The sequence below is a fragment of the Lissotriton vulgaris genome, chromosome 7, assembly GCF_964263255.1.
Source record: "Lissotriton vulgaris chromosome 7, aLisVul1.2, whole genome shotgun sequence".
Taxonomy (NCBI): Eukaryota; Metazoa; Chordata; class Amphibia; order Caudata; family Salamandridae; genus Lissotriton; species Lissotriton vulgaris.
This window is the reverse complement of record NC_141695.1, coordinates 13,144,850-13,163,687: the sequence shown is the minus strand read 5'-3', so window position 1 is coordinate 13,163,687 and position 18,838 is coordinate 13,144,850. Positions and strand designations below refer to the sequence as shown.

At 50.2% G+C, this 18,838-nt stretch overlaps 1 protein-coding gene across 6 annotated transcripts in view; it reads left to right on the top strand.

The window, feature by feature from the left end:
- The window catches only part of LOC147700513 (uncharacterized), a 240,773-nt gene that overhangs the window by 210,937 nt on the left and 10,998 nt on the right, over window positions 1-18,838 (top strand). The gene's annotated exons all lie outside the window — the stretch shown is intronic.

Genomic DNA, 18,838 nt, shown 5'->3' with positions numbered 1-18,838 from the left:
AAGGATCGACTTGACAACAACGCCCACAACAGCAAGGAACTTTTCAACATCGTCAAGGAATTTTTCAACCCCTCAGCCAACTCCAACGACATCACCCCCTCTCAAGCCCTCTGCGACTCCCTAGCCTCATTCTTCCACAACAAGATTGCAGACATCCACAACAGCTTCGACAACCAACCCGGAGACCAACCCACCCAACCATTTGCTGAACACTCTCCCCCCGTGAACACCCTCAACGACTGGAACCCAATCTCTACTGAGGACACAATCCGCCTGACTCAGGTTCCCCCACAGACCCATGTCCTCATCACATCTTCAACAAAGCAGACTCCGTCATAGCACCGCACCTCCGAGACGTCATCAACTGCTCCTTCAACTCCGCCACCTTCCCGGAAAGCTGGAAACACGCTGAACTCACCGCCCTTCTGAAAAAACCCACAGCGGACCCCACCGAACTCAAAAATTACCGCCCCATTTCGCTCCTTCCATTCCCGGCCAAAGTCATCGAGAAAGCCGTTAACAACCAGCTCGCCGCTTTCCCCGAAGCCAACAAATCCCTCGACCCCTCACAATCCGGCTTCCGAGCAAAACACAGCACTGAGGCCGCCCTCATCGCAGCAACAGACGACATTCGAACTCTATTGGACAATGGAGACACAGTCGCCCTCATCCTCCTCGACCTCTCGGCAGCATTCGACACAGTTTGCCACAGCACCCTGTTACAACGCCTCAATAACATCGGAATACAAGGAAAAGCACTTGAATGGATCACCTCGTTCCTCACCGGAAGAACCCAGAGAGTCCGCCTCCCACCATTCAAGTCCGAGGCCACTGAAGTCATCTGTGGCGTACCTCAAGGATCCTCACTCAGCCCCACCCTCTTCAACGTTTACATGAGCCCCCTCGCGGCCATCGCCCGCCAACACAACCTCAACATCATCTCTTACGCGGATGACACTCAACTGATCCTTTCTCTCACCAACGACCCTAGCACCGCCAAAACTAACCTACACGAAGGAATGAAAGAAGTTGCCGAATGGATGAAACAAAGCCGTCTGAAACTGAAATCTGACAAAACAGAAGTCCTCATCTTAGGTACATCCCCCTCTGCATGGGACGACTCTTGGTGGCCGGAAGCCCTTGGAAAAGCACCCATCCCGACAGACCACGCACGGAACCTAGGCCTCATCCTGGATTCTTCACTCTCAATGAACAGACAAGTCAGCGCCGTTTCCTCATCCTGCTTCAACATTCTTCGCATGCTCAGAAAAACATTTCGCTGGATCCCCACCGAAACAAGGAAAACAGTCACCCATGCTCTAGTCACGAGCCGACTGGACTACGGAAATACCCTCTACGCAGGTACGTCCGCTAAACTCCAGAAGAAACTCCAACGAATCCAAAACGCCTCAGCCAGGATCATATTAGACATCCGGCGCAACGAACACATCTCTGGTCACCTGAAAGACCTCCACTGGCTACCCGTCAATAAGAGAATCACCTTCCGACTGCTAACCCACGCACACAAATCACTCTACGACATCGGACCAGAATGCCTCAACTCACGACTATCCTTCTACACCCCCTCCCGCAAACTTCGCTCTTCCAGCCAAGCCCTCGCCACTGTACCTCGCATCAACAAGACCACCATGGGAGGCAGATCCTTCTCATACCTGGCTGCTAAAACATGGAACTCACTCCCCGCTTACCTTCGCCTCACCCAGAACCACCTAGCATTCAGAAAGCAACTTAAAACGTGGATATTTGACAAGTAATCCCCCTCCCATTTCTAAGCGCCTTGAGACCCTCTGGGTAGGTAGTGCGCTATATAAATTATCTGACTTGACTTGACTTGACTTGATGTAGGAGGTCTTAATTTTACCACCACAACATACCAGCCTTTTTTTAAACGCTAACAGAGACCCAGTTATTAAAATGTAATTCACCCTCGGGTACTGGGACCTCTGTATAGCATTTTTAACTTCACCTTTCACACCACCACACTTCACTCTCAGTAACATACCTGCTTCTCTGTAATCAGGCGTCGAAGCACACCCGGGACACATCCGGTGTCACTGGGTGGGCCCGATGATGAAGCATGCCACCAACCAGGTTGGTGGGTGAGGGCTTCATGACTAAACCTAATGGATTTCCGTTCACAATACAGCTTTAGTCCTGTAATACGTTCACACAGTTAGTCCTTTTTGATGACATATAAATCCTTGGGGATACGCACTAGCTATCTAGTCCTCTCTCTCTTACTTGATACACAAACCTTCTTGCGTCGTACCATTCCAAGGCACACGTACACCCAGTGCATGTATACAGCATACACACACTGAACAGTCCTGTTTCTTGTATGTAATGTACCTTTCATAGGCACACATACATTTAACATGCATGCACTGCCCAGCACTGTATGCTCTATGTATTGTACCCCTCATAGGCAGACCTACACCCAGCACACGCATTCCGCACGCATGCGCTGATCAGCACTTCATCCTTCACTCACAGGCACCCATATACCCTGCATAGTAATGCATTATTCATGTGTTGTACACTTCTCTGCCAATCATACACCCAGCACAGATACCACTCCCACCACCGAGGGAAGCTTTTGTCTTCATACAAATGGCTGATTATTTGATCCTGGAGATTGGTGTTTACTTTTCTTTCTTTGACGGCAATGTTAAAGAATTTTGTAACGTGAACTGTCTGACAGTCAGGGTGTGCACACAACATGTACATAGCTTGTAAATGGACAGTACACATATGTCAAAATATTTCAGCAGTTAGGAAAGTGCACTGTTTCAATTCAAACGAAGATTTAAATAGGATCAAGGCAAATCCAAATATTTTACTTGGTGATGTGCGAATTATAAATATTTACTGAAAACAGATTTCAACACTTTATTGTTTCTACTCTGTAGAGTTTTATCTGTAAAACTGAATGTGAGTGGGAATGTTTGTGGTCTTTTTATTATGTCTTTCTGTAATGACTGTGCACTACCAAATCATGCTTTATTTATTTATTTATATATTTATTAAAAGTGAGTTTTTAAATATGAAACATTCCTGCCCGCCCTGATGACAGAGCAGTTAGTGAACTCAGAGACAAGTCAGGGGCCATGTTCACTTCATTTGTTGGCTAGATTGTTGTTATACATGGGGCAAAATGTAGTGTAATAAACCAAAGTAGTTTTTTAGGTCTCGCCTGTCGATGCGCATGCGCATCGAGCAAGCGAGACTATTGCGACTTATCCACTCTTTATCTACACTGCAAGGAATCGTGGCGATTCCTTGCAGTGCCCGTGACTTTTAAGGTCAATGCGCATGCGCATTGAGCTTATGCGCATGCGCATTGACCTTAAAAGCGCGTGCGCGTGCACGTCCGTCTTTGTTTACCCGCTCCGCCCCCTCCCGCCATGTGGCATTTCTCCTCCCCCTCCCCTCTCTTCCTTCCGTCTAACGCCGTCTAACTTCCTTCCGCGTAACACCGCCGCAACGGTCACATCCTGCCGTGTCGCACCTCTCCCCTCTCCGCCCCCTCCCCTGCCCGCCCCCTCCCCTGCCCGCCGTGTTACGGTGAAAGGCTTGTTTTTGGTTTGTATAATTTAACCCGCTCCGCCCCCTCCCCTTCCCTCCGTGTCGCATTTCTCCTCCCCCCTCCCCTCTCTTCCGTCCGTCCGTCTTGTTTTCTTTCTCTCCTGCCTCTCCTCGCCAATGTCTTTCTACTTGTAACCCCATTCCATTACTCGCCTCACTCTTCCCTTGTCACCCCACTCTCTCCCTTGTTATCCTTTGGGCTTAACTCAAGGCTTTTCTTTCATGTTTCCGTCTGCTTTTTTTGTGTTTTTACATGGCCCTTCTTTATGCCCTTGTTTGCTCCATTCATTGATGGGTGTTTGTGCGAGTACATTTGTGGAATTCCTCGGTCAGGCACGTAGTTTGGCATTGCCTGCTTGGGCTGTGGGTGGAACACTCAAAGCTGCTCGGTTTTCGACTGTCAATTTATGTAGACTTTGAATATTGGTTTTAAATTTAAAATGCTGCCGTTGACCATGTTGTGGCCATTCTGTGTATGACCGTTGGGAAGTCTTCTTGTAACTCTTTAGGTTCACCAGAGAGAATTTCCGTTACAAGAAATCCTTATTTAAAACCCCTATTGTCAGCCACAACTTGAATCCATCTTGCTTATTTCGCTGTATACTATAAAGCAATTAATTGTATGAACTGGGCGGTCCTTATGAAACAATACTTTTTGGTTAGGGGCTCCCTTTGATAATGCCGTGCTTTCCGCCGTCAGCACCACGCGCGGTAGTGGTTTTATTCTGTAAAATCCACTGGAATCTGCTCCCTTCTTCTGAAGTCTGGCAGTCTGCACTTCTGTCATGCTCTTTTGTGTTTCCTCCATGAAACGTGCATCTGTGTTGACTTTGAGGGCCAGATGTGTGAACTTGCGGTTTTACAATGCGATAAGAGGCTTCGAACACGTTACCACCCAGCTGACTGCCCCCATGAGCCCCTTGCACACACATTCTGTGTCTCCAGTTGTCATGGGCGCGGCTCCACGAAGCTGGTGTCGAACATGTGTGGGTCTCGGGAAGCCGTGTGTGCTGGCAAGTTCATTAATGCCAGGGTGGACTGCAGCTTGTTCGGGAAGCCCGCTGCTGCTTTTCATTCGGTGGAATTTTTTGTGGACGTTTTTTTCCGAAGGTGAAATGAGGGCTTTGTCGCAAGGTCGCCACTGTTTGGAAAAAAAGCCTTTAGAGAATGCGTGTCACATTCCTTTACAGAACCGGTTGCAGAAGTCGTTTTGTCGCCTGCAACCTCTTCCTGCTCTGAGAATCTAACCAGGGAAACTCGGTTCCTTAAATTGCGATCATATTTTTCCTTATAAGGAAGTCTCTGCCTGTTCGTAAGATTTTGAAACCCTGCTTGTTGACTGTCAAGCGGGCTGTATAGGCTCTCTGAAAGAGTCAAGTGGCTGGAGGTCATCGGTATAGACATGCTGGATTAGCCCCTAGTCCTTGCTCAAATTAGTGTTTTCAGAATACAGCGGGGAACACTAAACCTTTATGACCATACATGATGGCTTGGGTTCTAAATATTAGCAGTGATGGAATTTGATTGCGATCAGGAGGCTGCCTGTAGATACTCGGTAGCGCTCTCCTTTATGTACTGTTCACAATCACAAGCAGGCTCTGTTCTGCAAGGTGCCGGGGGACCTTCCTGCAGCCCACGCGTTTCTAAAATGTCAGTTCCGTAGGTGTTTCCGACAGCCCTCCCCGCGGCTCACAGCACGTAACTTTCCTTAAGGGATGTTGTTTATCTCGTGTTTTGTTTTCTTTTTATAGGGATATGTTTTTATGCATATATGACAAGGTCTCGTGGCGGTGTCACCTCGCATCCCAAAATACCTACCCCCTCACCCTCAACCCCTCACCCTCACTCACCCTCACCCTCACTCACCCTCAACCCCTCACCCACCCTCAACCCCTCACCCTCAATCCCTCACCCTCACTCACCCTCACTCACCCTCAACCCCTCACCCTCACTCACCCTCACCCACACTCACCCTCACCCACACTCACCCTCACCCACACTCACCCTCACTCACCCTCACCCTCACTCACCCTCAACCCCTCACTCACCCTCACTCACCCTCAACCCCTCAACCCCTCACCTACCCTCACTCACCCTCAACCCCTCATCCTCACCCTCACTCACCCTCACACTCACTCACCCTCAACACCTCACCCTCACTCACCCTCAACCCCTCACCCTCACTCACCCTCAACCCCTCACCCTCAACCCCTCACTCACCCTCACTCTCACTCATCCTCACTCACCCTCAACCCCTCACCCTCACTCACCCTCAACCCCTCACCCTCTCACCCTCACTCACCCTCACCCTCACCTTCACTCACCCTCAACCCCTCACCCTCACTCACCCTCAACGCCTCACCCTCAATCACCCTCAACCCCTCACCCTCACCCACCTTCACTCACCCTCACCCTCACTTACCCTCACTCACACTCACCCTCACCCACCCTCAACCCCTCACCCACCCTCAACCCCTCACCCTCAACCCCTCACCCTCAATCCCTCACCCACACTCACCCACACTCACCCACACTCACCCACACTCACCCACACTCACCCACACTCACCTTCACCCTCACTCACCTTCAACCCCTCACCCTCACTCACCCCCACTCACCCTCAACCCCTCACCCTCCCTCACCCTCATTCACCCTCAACCCCTCACCCTCACTCACCCTCAACCCCTCACCCTCAACCCCTCACCCTCAACCCCTCACCCTCAACCCCTCACCCTCAACCCCTCACCCTCAATCCCTCACCCTCACCCACACTCACCCACACTCACCCACACTCACCCACACTCACACTCACCCCCACTCACACTCACCCACCCTCACTCACCCTCACCCTCACTCACCCTCACTCACCCTCACCCTCATGCTAAAGATTTACAAAAAACCCATTAACAATTCTAAAAGCACTAACTCTAATGCTGCGAGACCTATTGCATTTCTAATGCTTGTTTGTATAGCAGACATGCTGAGCTTACATATTTAAAGGTGCTTTCATATGTAATAATGAAGAGAAACGTGACTCTGTGAAACACAATATCTTCCTAGGATCACCCAATTTGAGACCAGTTTGTGGGTCTAGTGTATTACTTTTAGGTCGAGTAGATTATTCACGTCACTAGGGCTGTAGGTCTGGTAACATTTTTTATATTTTTCAAGGCCTGATAAAAGGCCCTTATCAGGAGTCGGTGGCATAATGAAACATGAGGGAGCCCCCTGCAAGGTACATGGAGGGACCCCTGCTCCGGATATAATCAGGAGCTTTCAGGCCAGAGTACTGTGCCGAGGGGCCTCCTGCAGCTTGGGGCCCCCCTCCCCACACTGCAGGGGCTGCGAGGGCTGTGTTACGCTACTGTCCGGATTGGCTCGGTTTATGGGCTGGATTTTCCTCACTCCCACGTTGGTGAGCTGGCCATAATGATGACTGTTCTAACGCTGGGAGGCCTATGTACTTTATAGATTCACGGAATAGAATAGATTCTGTACCTTCAGTCCAATTCCCTGGAAGCGTCTCATTTGGACTAGACTTCCACGCTTATTTCAGCAGCTAAAGACTGTGTGAAAGCGAAGAGATCGGCAGTATCCACAAATCTCGTATTTCCAATGAGGTTGTGGGTGGGGGTGAGGGGTTAGCTGCTGCTTTGCTGTTATCAGCCCAGTCATAACTATGAGGCAACTTGTAGTGAGGGTCGAGTCTTTTAGAACCGAGAATGGCCCTTGCTTCATTTTCTAAATGATCGTCCACACGACAGGTGGTGGCGGAGCTTTGGGTGACCATCCTTATGGTAAGGCTTGAGCAAGGAGACTTTAAAAACCAGCTGGACTGGCAAACCATGAGGTGAGGGAATTGGGCAGCCTCTGGACTGACCCTGTGTACATCAGAGAAGAGGGCTCACACAATCAGGCTGCAGTTAAAAAGGACACAGATTCCTTGACTGGCAAATCAAGCCTTATATGGGTGTCTCTGATTACTGTGTTTGTCATCCTGTTTCTTTCTGGCATCTTTTATTTCCAGTAAATGCTGTTTTTCTTCACACCGTATCATCTGTGTATCTTATTGATTATCTTTTACTGGTGGAATTAAGTCGTCATTCAGCTGTAGTGGAATTGGCTCTAAATGCAAACCACTGTAGCTGTACAACAGGGACACCTCTGTAGCAGCAAGTGGTGTCTTATTAAACCGCTACGATATGGCTGCAAAGACTGACCTACTGGCTTAGTTTGTGGCTAGCAAACCAAGGATCGACAAGAGTCGACTTCCATTGATGTGCAAACCAGGAATCAACAAGAGTCGACTTCCATTGATGTGCAAACCAAGGATCGACAAGAGTCGACTTCCATTGAAGTGGAAACCAACGATCGAAAAGAGTCGACTTCCATTGGTGTGCAAACCAAGGATCGACAAGCGTTGACTTCCATTGAAGTGCAAACCAAGGATCGACAAGAGTTGACTTCCATTGAAGTGCAAACCAAGGATCGACAAGAGTTGACTTCCATTGATGTGCAAACCAAGGATCAACAGGAGTTGACTTCCATTGAAGTGCAAACCAAGGATCGACAAAAGTTGACTTCCATTGATGTGCAAACCAAGGATCGACAAGAGTCGACTTCTATTGATGTGCAAACCAAAGATCGACAAGAGTTGACTTCCATTGAAATGCAAACCAAGGATCGACAGGAGTTGACTTCCATTGAAGTGCAAACCAAGGATCGACAAGACTTGACTTCCATTGATGTGCATGCTTTCCTCCAGAATCTGGATACAAACTGTGTGCCCCGATCAGTGGCAAACACAACACAGGGAGCAAGTCATGAATGTATCCTGTGCTGGACAAAAATGTCCACTAGATCCTTTGCACTGGGAACTACATTCACCACAATATAATGTGCCACGAGATGACAGGAAGGTCTGTGATGAAATCCATGGTTACAGCGTGCTATGGGACCAGTGGTATGGGAAGGGGCTGCAACAACCCTTTTGGGTGGGAGAAAGAACATTTGTAGCTGTCGGACCCCGTTCAGGAGGCCATGGGGCAGGCATGGGCTACTAGGCCGAAACCATGAGGGTAGAAACTTTTATCTCTGCTGGCCCAGGGCCGGCCCCCTGTGGCTCTGCAAACTGGGCCTTTTCTGCACTTTACTGCCACTGGCAGCATCGGCAAACAGACACAGATTTCTCAAGGAGGTTAGCGCTGGAGTTTATGAGGCTCAAGAGTCAATACCACTCACCTTTCCCACGCAGCACAATAAAATCAATACCCAGCCCAAAGACAAGTACATTTATTACACAAAAAAACCTAGAGGGTCACCACAAATTCAATAATGAATAAATACCTCATTCCCGAGTGCAGGAGTTGGTGCTCTTAGGTAGCATCTGCTGATTAGACCGTCACATCGTTTTTGTAGGTCTCGTCCTTCTGGTACTGGGTGACCCCCCAATAGTAGACTGAGGGTCATCAGATAAACTAGTGGAGGCCGCTTTTGCTTCGCCCCATCTTGAATCTAGACTAGTACACCGTGTCCCGGTCCTTTGCTACTCCGTCTCTCACCATGATCAGGTTAGCAGCTGCATGTGACCCCCTCAGTTTCGGCCATGGTCAGGTTAGCAGCTCCAGCTGCATGTGGCCCCCTCAGTCTCTCGCTGTGGTCAGGTCAGCAGCTCTGGGCAGCATGGGGTCCTCTCAGTCTCTCGCCAAGGTCAAGTTAGCAGCTCTGAGCTGCATGTGGTCCCCTCCATCTCTTGCCATGGTCAGCTCAGCAGCTTCGGGCTGCTTGTGGCCCCCTCAGCCTCTGTCCGTGGTCAGGTTAGCAGCTGCACGTGGCCCCCTCAGTCTCTCACCATGGTCAGTTTAGCAGCTGCATGTGGCCCCCTCAGTCTCTCTCCATGGTTAGGTTAGCAGCTGCACGTGGCCCCCTCAGTCTCTCACCATGGTCAGTTTAGCAGCTGCATGTGGCCCCCTCAGTCTCTCACCATGGTCAGGTTAGCAGCTGCATGTGGCCCCCTCAGTCTCTCACCATGGTCAGGTTAGCATCTGCACGTGGCCCCCTCAGTCTCTCACCATAGTCAGGTTAGCATCTGCACGTGGCCCCCTTAGTCTCTCACCATGGTCAGGTTAGCAGTATCTCTCCAGGGTCGGGTTAGCAGCTGCATGTGGCCTAATCCATCTCTCACCATGGTCAGGTCATCAGCTCTGGGCTGCATGTGGCCCCCTCAGTCTCTCGCCTTGGTCAAGTTAGCAGCTCTGGGCTGCATATGACCCACTCCTTCTCTGGCCATGGTCAGGCCAGCAGCTCTGGACTGCATGTGGTGCCCTCAGTCTTGCCCTATGGTCAGGTCAGAAGCTCTGGGCTGCAAGTGGCCCCCTCGTCTCTGGCCATGGTCAGGCCAGCAGCTTTGGGCTGCTGTGGCCCCCTCAGTCTCGCGCCATGGTGAGGTCAGCAGCTCTGGGCTGCAAGTGGCCCCCTGTGTCTCTCGCCTTTGTCAAGTTAGCAGCTCTGGGCTGCATGTGGCCCCCTCCGTCTCTGGCCATGGTCAGGTCAGCAGCTTTGGGCTGCTGTGGCCCCCTCAGTCTCTCACCATGGTCAGTTCAGCACGCACAGGCTTCATGGGCCCCCTCCATCTCTCACCATGGTCAGGTTAGCTCCAGGCTGCATGTGGCACCCTCAATCTCTCACCATGGTCCGGTCAGCAGCTCCGGCTGCATGTGGCCCCCTCTTTCTCTCGCCAGGGTCAGGTCATCAGCTCTGGACAGCATGTGGCCCCCTCAATCTCTCACCATGGTCAGGTCAGTAGCTCCGGGCTGCATGTGGCTCCCTCAGCCTCTGTCCGTGGTCAAGTTAGCAGCTCCGGGCTGTATGTGGCCTCCTCAGTCTCTCACCATGGTCAGGTCAGTAGAACCGGGTTGCATGTGGCCCTCTCTGTCTGTCAGGGCTGCATTTAGCCCCTCCGTCTCTCACCATGTCCAGGTCAGCAGCTCCGGGCTGCATGTGGCCCCCTCAGTCTCTCGCCATGGTCAGGTCAGTAGCTCCGGGCTGCATGTGACCCCCTCAGTCTCTCGCCACCTTTTTTCTTCTGACTTGGTTCAATTAAGTCACAAGATGGCTGCCAGCACTTCCTGTTTTGAAGTGTTGGCAGCGAATCCGATCCGGCCAACAGCAGAAACAAGCTCCTACTGGAGAGGCAGTGCCGCGCTTCCTTTGTGTCAATCTATCCTGCTTCCTACAGGGGTCAGAACATCCAACGAAGGAGGCTAGAGGTAGACGAACACAGCTTAAGGATACTACCTCCGGGACTGGGCACTTCCGACAGAGGCTGCAAGTGAAGGAACGAGAGGAGGCACTGCTCAAACATCCTACCTCAGAGAACTTCCAACAGAGTCTGACAGCAGGGTTCAAGCATCTTACCTCAATGGGTCAGAACTTCCAACAGAGTCTGGAGGCAGAGGAACCCGAAGCAGCATGGTTCAAGCATCCTACCATCCTGGGGTCAGAATTTCCAATATAAAATGGAGGCGGAGCCCTAGGAAGGGGCCCGCCCATAGGTACCCCTCATTTTATAAAATAAAAATAAGCCCGGGACCTCGCCCTCCCAGGGGCAAATATTCAAACAAATGTGGACGCCGCACTTCTTCCCCTCTAATTTTTGTGATTTTGTAGCAAACTGTTTATAAAAAATGCCTTTTTGCCCTGGTGGGGTCCATATGGGACCCCCGGACCAAGGCTAGGGGGTGAGGGTATTCGTACCCTGCTCCCTTTTCTCTTTTTTTTAATTAAAAAAAAAAATGTTTTGGGACTTGGCTAAAGCCGAGTCCCAAGATGGCTGCCAACACTGCCTGGTTGAAGTGTTGGAGGTCTGCATGAGGTTATCATTATATGCGAAGGCTTCGTGACCCTAGATTACAAATTTAGATTTCCTTTAATATCTCCAAAGTTGCTGAATAGATTTACACCAAATAACTGAAAGCATGATCTGCGAACCAGAAACTACCTTTCTGTCAAATTTGGTGTAAAGCTATCCAACGGTTTGAGCTATAGTGGTGTTGAAAGTCTCTATGGGAATTAACATGGGTAATGCACTTTTTCGCCCCCCCCTCCCTTCTTTTTCTCGCCCCTGCTTGTTGTACCACCCTGAAACTTTCCATGCACAACAAACCCAACTTGCCACTTTTTTAGATATAGCCAAGTTAAAAAATGCTTTTCCTATGGACACTTGGTCCTAACTATAACTACCTACTGGCAACCGCCAGTAGGTAATATATATTTATATATTCACTGAAAAAACAAAGGTTACGGGGACATTATAGATAGGAAATAGAATTTTAAAAACTTTGGAAATTCACTAAAAAAACAAAGGTTACAGGGACGTAACCTTGGAGCCGTGGCCCACGGAGACAAAAAGTGTAATCGGAGGAGATGCCTTAGTTTGTGCCTCAGAGAGATGTTAGGGAGAGGCGTGGGACAAGATGGTGGCCATGTTCTTAATAAAGGACAGAGATGGGTGCCTGCTTTGCAAGCCAGCAGCCATCATTATTAAAGCAGGCGCAGTAGCCCAGGGGTCAAAGGGTCGGGGGGCCTGCATCGCAGTTATTACTGTCATACTTTAGACAGGAACATGGAGGATCACTTTACTTGATAGCATCAGGACTCTGAGCACCATTGCTGTAAAATAGGGGGCAACATTACTTTAGGAAGTACAGAGAGCCGGTTTGAAGACTGAAGTGATGATGTGGGATAGCAGGCAAGGGGTGAGAGGCAGGGAAGACAGCCTGCTACTCAGGCCGTTAGCTATCATTTGTTCTGCTGAAGCCGGAATATGTGGTGCTCACAACTCCCCAATTATCAGGAGCAGTGTTTTTAGTCAATTTCTGTTTGACGCATTTACTCTTTTATAGGTCTTACTTTTAGCATGGATCGTGAGCTACAGAAAAAGTATCCCTGAAATGATCTCATAAGTTCTACCCCTCGCACTCCCCCAGTCCTTGCCATCAATGTTTGGAGGGGGCTTGACTTCAAAACATTTTACGTATGTGTACCTGGTGCAAAGAAAATGACTCTTGCCATAGGGTAAGGCTCTGGGGGAGAACTTGGTAGGCCCCTGCTGCGTAACCTCAGATTGCAGCCATTGTTTGAGGAATGAAAGCATGTTGTGTGTGGTTTTCTAGACCTGTCTGTGAGGTCTTGGATTGTGTCCTCAATTTCGTACATGGTTGCAGTTGTGATATTGTCATTTCGGTCTCTTTGACTCTGTCAGACATTTCCTTTGTTTGAATTCTAATGCCTGATTTGTAGACGATATTCTTTCCAGATTGTTGTCCAGTTTGTCTACTTTTTGTAGATTCTTGGGTCAGTTTGGCATCTACTGGTTCCTTCCTGATAAAGATGGATTTGTTTGATCAATTTGTTTCTCTTAACCTTTATTCCATCCTTTGTAACCCTGATAATTAGTAGTACAAATTGGTCTGAAGGGAAAGGCTGGGGGCGCTTGATGTTCTAGTTTCTGGCACCTTGTGCTTTTGCTTTGGCCTAGCAGCTACTCTGTGAAACTTTCTTGGGTTAGAATCCTCCTTGGTAGGTCCCTTGTCACAAATACTGGATTCAGTTCTGCCCAGGTATTTATCCATCCTAGAATTGTTGTGCTTGCCATCTCAGTTTCAGGTGTGCTGCATGTGTGGGGGTTACCTAGGAGACTTTGTTTTGTCCCCTTCCTTCCGGCCTCATGCTGATGCGGGGATTATGGCTCCCTGTCCAATGTTTGGGCGATCCCTGAGCTCCCCGCCTCTTTCATACCGCCTTTGCCATTTTCTTTTTTAACAGCAAGTTTTATTGGGTTATTCGTCGAAAGGATGGGTGATAGCCCTACAAAGACCTGCTGGAGAAAAAAGATTAACCTCATGAAAATAACCATATTTCTATCATTGACCAATACCTGCCGAACATGCAGTTGATACAACAAAAACAAAATACAGACCGTTCTCGATGTCAAGACAAGAAAACACGGCACACTTGCAAAGGTATTCATATACACACAGTGCAGGAAAGTCCGGTCAAGGTGCAGTTGAATATGGGGCACCACTGAGGGGTCTGCTGACGGCAGGGGGGGAAGCTCGATTCCTCGAAATAACGCCCATCGAGTCCAGATTTTCTGATATTTTTCAGGGCATCCCTGTGCTATAAATACAGCTATTTCGGCCCCATACATCTATCTAGTTCGGTCTTCCATTTGCCTAGGGTCTGAGGGGGGCTTTCCATAGTTGTGCAATGTCCCTCTTGGCAATAGTGAGAGCCAGAAACAGTAAATGTTGCTTATACCTATCCCCCCCAATGTCGAAAGGGTTGCAACTCCATACTGTGTTTAAGAATGTACCCTCCTCCCTGTCACACTGCAAACATTTAGGGGACTGGATAACGCCCATCCGCCAGAGTCTAGTTCGAGTATAGTAATCCCGGTGTAGTTATTTGAACTGTATCAGGTGGTATCGCGTGGAGACCGCCAAACCCCGCGGGCTAGCGATGGCTTCAGTCAAGTCTGGAATGTCAGCCTGCCGCGCAAGTCGTGTCTTGTCAAGTGTTGTCAGTGTGTGGGTCGTCAGGGTCTGATCTATTTGCCTGATCTTGTTGAGACCAAGGTCGCCCATCAATAGGTGGCCCTCCAGGGGGTGGGACTCTAGAAGGGCCTCTAGCGTGCGAATCAGGGGAGTGAGTGCATGTCGCAGTTGAAGGAATTTGTAGAATTGTGTTTTATGTAGTTCAAATTCCGCCTGTAATTGCTGGAAGGATTTCAGTGTGGTGCCCTGTATCGAACCGAAGGTCGAGATCCCCACGAGGTCTCACCCCCCGGAACTCCCTGAAGGCGGCCACCGGGCAGAGATATGTACCCTGCCATAGTGGGGTATTCTGAGTGAATTTCCATTCCAACCCATCTGTCTGACTTTAGCCCGCCACAGCTGTATCGCGACTTTTCCGGCAGGTGGTATAAAATCCAGGCATGTGGCACTATATAGAAGGTGAAGGAGGGGAGCCCGTTCCATCGCCGTGTGCTCAATTGCGTATGCCTGGTCTGTGGGGGAGTTATACCACCATTCATTCACCACGAGTATTTGGGACGCCACATAATATAAGTAGACGGGTGCGATCCCCCCACAGTATGTGGATTGTGCACATGTGCGGAGAGCGACGCTAACTGCGCCACCGTTCCAAAGAAATTAGTTTTGTATGGTGTTGACTTGTGCGAACCAGGAGCGCGGAATAGGGTAAGGGAAGTTTTGGAGGTGATACAAGATACGGGGTAGTGACACCATCTTAAAGATGGCTGAGCACTCATATGAGGACTGGGGAAGAGAAGACCATATTGCTGTTTTGCCATTGAGACTGGTTAGCAATGGGGTTATATTATGTGCCCAGGAGACTTTGGGGCATGGGGACACGAAAATGGCGAGGTATTTAAAACCATCCGTTGCCTGGGAGAATTGTGAAGCCCACGTATCACGACCCTGGTGACCGCACACCACAAACAGCACAGATTTTGCGGGATTAGTGTGTAAGCCTGTAGTTTCCCCAAACACCCTGAGGATTTCCAGTATACGGGTCCCAGAGTACCAGGGGTCTGTTATAAAAAAGAGGACATCGTCTGCGTATAATGCGATACGGTCCGATCTCGACTGAGACCAGTCAAAACCACGGAGCACCAGGTCATTTCTATCCCACACCGCTGATGGCTCAACCGCAAGGGCAAACAATAACGGGGACAGAGGGCAGCCCTGTCGAGTGACTCTTTGGATGGGGAAGGGGTGGGAGCGGTGCCCCGCGATGCGCACTGACGCCGTTAGGTCGGAGTAGAGCAGGCACACATACGCAATGAAGCGCGGCCCAAAATTGATCGCTTCGAGCAATTGGAAGAGGTACACCCAGCTCAGCGAGTCGAAAGCTTTGTCAATATTGGCCAAGAGCATGGCGGCTGGCCGACCGAGCCCTGGGGCAGCTGTCATTGTGTTATGTACCCTCCGGATATTGTGGCGGGTAGCTCTTTTAGACATGAAACCCAACTGGTCGGGATGTATCAGATCTGTGACACATGCCCGTAGGCGATCGGCTAGGACTTTCCCCAAGAGGAGGGATCGTCTGGAGGGTGGCCAGGCTTGAGAAATAACACTATTTCCGCGTGTCGCCAATCCTGGTGCAAAATGGTTAGCTCTGTGGCCTCCTGGATTGCCCCAATAGATGGGGGCCTAAGAGGTTAATGTTCGGCCGTAGAAATTCCATTAGGACCAGGGGCGCGGCCGGGGTGTATCGCATTGAGGGCACCCGTCAGTTCGTCCACTGTAATTGGGGCCTCCAAATGTAAATGATCAGGGAGCTTCCGCGGCAGAATGTCCGTGAGGAATTCCGCTATTAGTTCGGCCGAGATCTGTTCATGTTGTGCATAAAGAGTTGTAAAATGTTGCACAAATTCCCTGGCAACGCCCTCCAGTGACTTATATAAGGACCCATCTACGCCACGAATAGTGGGGACAATCTCCGGGTAGTCATCTGCCTGGCAGAGCCGGTGGAGCATTCTGCTTGACTTGTCGCCCCATTGATAAACCCTATGTTGTGATGCCTCCCAAATCTCCTTGCCCTCACCCATGAGATATTGCTGCAGTTCTTGTTGCACCTGTATCAGGTTGTGCCGTATAATAGGGCTAGGGTCTAGGTTAAGCTGCAAAGCCAGGGCCATCTGGTGCAACTCTAATGCCACCAGTTGCTTCCGCCGTGCGTATTTTTCTTTTGTGCGATAGCTGATTTTGGTACCCCGAACAGTAGGCTTGAGGGCTTCCTATGGGGTAGATCGGGATAGGGCGGAGGGGCCATTATTGTCTAGGTACGTGGTGATCGCCGTGCGAAGTATATTCTGATAATCTGGCACCGGAGATGCAAGGGAGACATGCGCCAACAGAAGTGGGGTTTGTGTGAGCATTTGTGGAATTGTAGAGTGACCGGGGAGTGATCAGAGAGCCCGCAGGGCTGATGTGTTACTTGTGAGAATATGTGAAGGAATATGCGAGGGGCAAATAAATAGTTCAAACGGGACTGTGACCCGTGGACTGCGGGCAAATATGTGTAGCCATCTTCTGCGGGGTGATATTCTCGCCAGACGTCAGCCCACCCAGGGTGGGTGGAAACCAATGTGTTCAATTTAGTAGGGCCCAGTAATGGTGGGTCAGTACTGTGTTGCCGGTCCAATGGTCCCATTGTATCGTTCTAGTCACTCCACCAGAAGGGTGAAACCCCCTAGACGCCTAAAATCTTATCAAGGAAGGCTGTCTCTAGCGGGGGAGGGGCATAACTGCTTCCTATGGTAACCCTTTCCCCGTACAGTGTGCCCGTGACAAAGAGAAATCGACCCCTGGGATCTGCCTTGTGTACTCTGTGCTGAAACTGGACCATGTGATGTATTAAGATGGCCATCCCCCTGGAACCCCTGGTGAAACTCGCATGATACAAATGATAAAAGCCAAAGCGGGCAAGAAATGGGGCTTTGGTACCCAGGAGGTGGTTTTCCTGCAAAAGTAGAATATCTGCCCCATACCTCTTCACCTGACGCTAAACAGCACCTCGTTTCACTTTGTTTAGGAGGCCCCTGATGTTGCATGAGACCACAGTAAGGTCCCCGAGAGGGGATACATCACCTAGCACCATTTTCTCTTGACTCGAAGACAAAGCAGCGAAGAGATCAAAACCTGAATGGTCTGACTGCATATAACAATAAAGCACCAACATCCTAAATCTACATTCCCTTAAAACCACACCTCCCCCTACCCAACACTACCAGAAAATAGGAGTATCTGACGCGGTGTGAGGCACACCAGGCTCCCAACAGGGGTAGCCCGCGCCCTCACACCTAAAGGACCCTACCCAACCAAGAAACATGACAACAAGAGGGGCACAATAAGTATGTGACTCGGCAGTCCCATGGCCTAGCATCCACGCCCCCTGAAAGAAATTCATACAGGGAGCCTTAATAAACAACCATCAATGTCAACTTGCTGTTGGCTGCCTGTGATGCTCCAAAAAAGTTCAGGGGGGCAGCTCCGGGCTCGCGGACAACCTGTTCGATCCGGAACCCCGTTGTTTCTTGGATTTGGTTCTCCTTGGTCGATGACCTTCGTGAGCTGCTTGAAGAGACAGAATCCACTAATGGCGGTGAACCTGACCGGAGCTGGGGGCGCTCGTCTGTCCCAGCAAAAACAGTCTCTGGAGTGTCGAAAAAGAATGACTTGAAGTTTTAGATCACTCGCATCCTGTCTGGATATAGCAGCATGTATTGTATGTTCAAGTCTCACAGCCTGCGCTTCGCAGCGGTGAAAGACTGGCTTTGCTGCTGGACCAGGCGCGTATAATCCGGAAACACCATGATGGTCCGAGACTCGTGTTTGATACTGTCCTTATGTGTCCTGGCATAGCCAAAGATTGCATCTCAGTCGGCGTAGTTCAGGGTTTTGGTGATCACCAGCCTGGGATTTGCTCCAGGAGGAGGTTTTTGAATCAAGGGACTGTGGGTTCGTTCTACCATGAAGGACAAGGACAGGCGATCTTTTGGCAAGAGGTCCGTGAGCCACCGGGTGATTAAGCCGATCATGGAAGCACCCTCACAGCCCTCAGGCAGGCCCACAAAGCGTAAGTTGTTGTGTCTCGCTTGGGTCTCTGCATCTTCCACCCTGGAGGCCAGCTATTGTGACACCACTGTGAGTTTGTTAACCTTTTTCTGGAGGGTGGAAACCGTATCTTCCACTGTCGAGACCCTTGTTTCGGCCTCTGTTATGCGATAGACAGCCTTACGGAGACCTTGACGGAGGAATGAGACCCCCGACCCTACTGCTCCGATCTTGGCGTCCAGCATATCCCTAGCACTTTTAATCGCTGCTGGGAGGGCTGCATTTTCAGGTGCCGAACTTGTTCCCTCGCCCCGCGTGGGGCCCCCAGTGGGCATAGTGTACTGGTCCAGGCTGCCCTGCTTGGGGCCAGCTGTATTGGGCTTATGTTGGCCCATCGTTGAGGTAGTCCAAATTTGTTTAGGCCGCTCAAGGGATATGGGACAATAATCCAGGGCTGTACGTGTACCACGGGAAGTGTTGCCACAGTGTAGGAGAAAAGCTGTTAGATAGGGATATGCCTCGACTCAGGTGCAGGACTGATGCTGCAGAAGAGGAAGGGCCACAGGCACAGCAAAGTACGAGCCGCCAAT